General features: G+C 44.5%; 1 pseudogene; it reads right to left on the bottom strand.

Annotated features, from left to right (window-relative positions):
- Window positions 1-424: 424 nt before the first annotated feature.
- On the bottom strand, window positions 425-1,370 carry LOC115642804 (annotated as a pseudogene).
- Between the last annotated feature and the right edge of the window lie 409 nt (window positions 1,371-1,779).

Here is a 1,779-nt window from a genome sequence, read left to right as displayed (position 1 = left end):
CCCAGCCACTGGTGAACACTTTGAGCAGCTGTGGAACTGCTGCGGCTGCTGGGCTTAAAAGCCAGTCTGATCACTCTTGACACCAAATAGGTGGTGCCTCTGATTAGGCACCCCTCTTGTGCTCATTGGGTTGCCTGGAGACTAGCTTTGTAGCAGACCCTGCTTCCCAACAATCCTTCCAATAAAAAAAAGGGAAGCCAGACCTATCACAGGGTCATCCACATTTTCTAATGTATAATATTTTTTAGAATTTGAACAAAATAAACCCATAGAAAATTATCACAGCTTGACCCAACACAATGGGTCCTATAAAGGGAACAAACACAGATGCCTACTGAGAGTTGTTAACACTGTATGACAAGTTCATGTACCATGTTAATAACAAAATTGAAAAAATAATTTGGGAAATCATAATTTTTAAAAATTATGTCTTTATTTTCCTCCCTGAGAAGACCATTCTGCTCATCAGTCTCCTGATAGCCTTCTTCATCTCGGCATTCCGCAGCATGTAGATCATTGGGTTCAGCATCGGGTGCGATTATAGTGTAAAGGACTGAGACCACCTTGTCGATAGGGAATTTCCAGAAGGGCCAGGCATAGATGAAGATGCAGGGCACAAATATTAAACACACTACCATGATCTGGGTTCTGCAGGTGCACAGAGCCTTGCGCTTCCCTTCCGTAAGGTGTGTCCTGATCTTGACTAAGATGATGGTGTATGAAATGAGCAGGAGAATGAAGATAAGTATGACAATCACTCCATTGTGGGAGACCATCAGCAGCTCAAACAGGCAGGTGTCAGTGCAGGCCAGTTTCACGATTTGTGGGACATCGCAGTAGCAATTGCCCAGGATGTTCGGCCCACAGAATGGTAGCTGGAGGACCATTCCAATTTGAATAGCAGAGTGAGCCAATTCACCCAGCCATGTGCCTGCCACTAGCCCCATGCACACACCCCAGTTCATCATAGTCAAATATTGCCATGGTTTATGGATAGCCACGTACCTATCAGCGGCCAGCACTGCAAGTAAAAATACCATAGCACCGGCAATGAAGTGGAAGAACATCTGGAGGATGCATTCATTGAAGGAGATGGTTTTGCGCTGGGAGAGGAGACCCAAGAGCATCTTTGGCATACTGACTGTAGAGTCACTAATATCTATGAAAGCCAGGTTGGCCAGCAGGAAGTACATAGGGGTGTGGAGCTGGCGGTCGGTTATCACGGTGATGATGATGGTGAAGTTTCCGAGCCAGGTTGTCAGGTAGACTATGGAGAAGACAATGAAGAGGAATCGCTGCAGCTCAGGACTTTGGGTGAGGCCCACGAGGACAAAATCTGTTACTGTGGTGGTGATATTCTCCTGCTCCATTTGGTGTCCTTAAAATATACCTGGAAACTGAATGACAATAATAATTAATAAAAGTTTCTTGTAATTTTTCCACCTTTAAATTACTGATATTGACTCCTTCTTAACTGTACCCTAAGAAAGACATTGGGTTTCAATGGGCTTCAGCAGACCCTAAGAGCCAGAGATTTCTCTACTCACACACCCCGAACTCTCCCATCCCACCTGCAGTAGTCAATTAGTTACATACTGTGTAGTCAATGTAGTCCAGCCAACCCTGTAAATTTGATCTAATTTGATCTAATTTCAACTCCTGGGGAAAGTACTGACTGGGGATCTGCATTGGTAGCTTGGGGGTGAAGAGGCATGATTTGCTCACCCACGATTAAAATTTTGGAAAATCTCTAGAGCTGCTTGAAAAAGATGTTATTTC

Source organism: Gopherus evgoodei, unplaced genomic scaffold, assembly GCF_007399415.2.
Source record: "Gopherus evgoodei ecotype Sinaloan lineage unplaced genomic scaffold, rGopEvg1_v1.p scaffold_45_arrow_ctg1, whole genome shotgun sequence".
Classification (NCBI taxonomy): Eukaryota; Metazoa; Chordata; order Testudines; family Testudinidae; genus Gopherus; species Gopherus evgoodei.
This window is presented reverse-complemented; position numbering and strand designations above follow the sequence as displayed.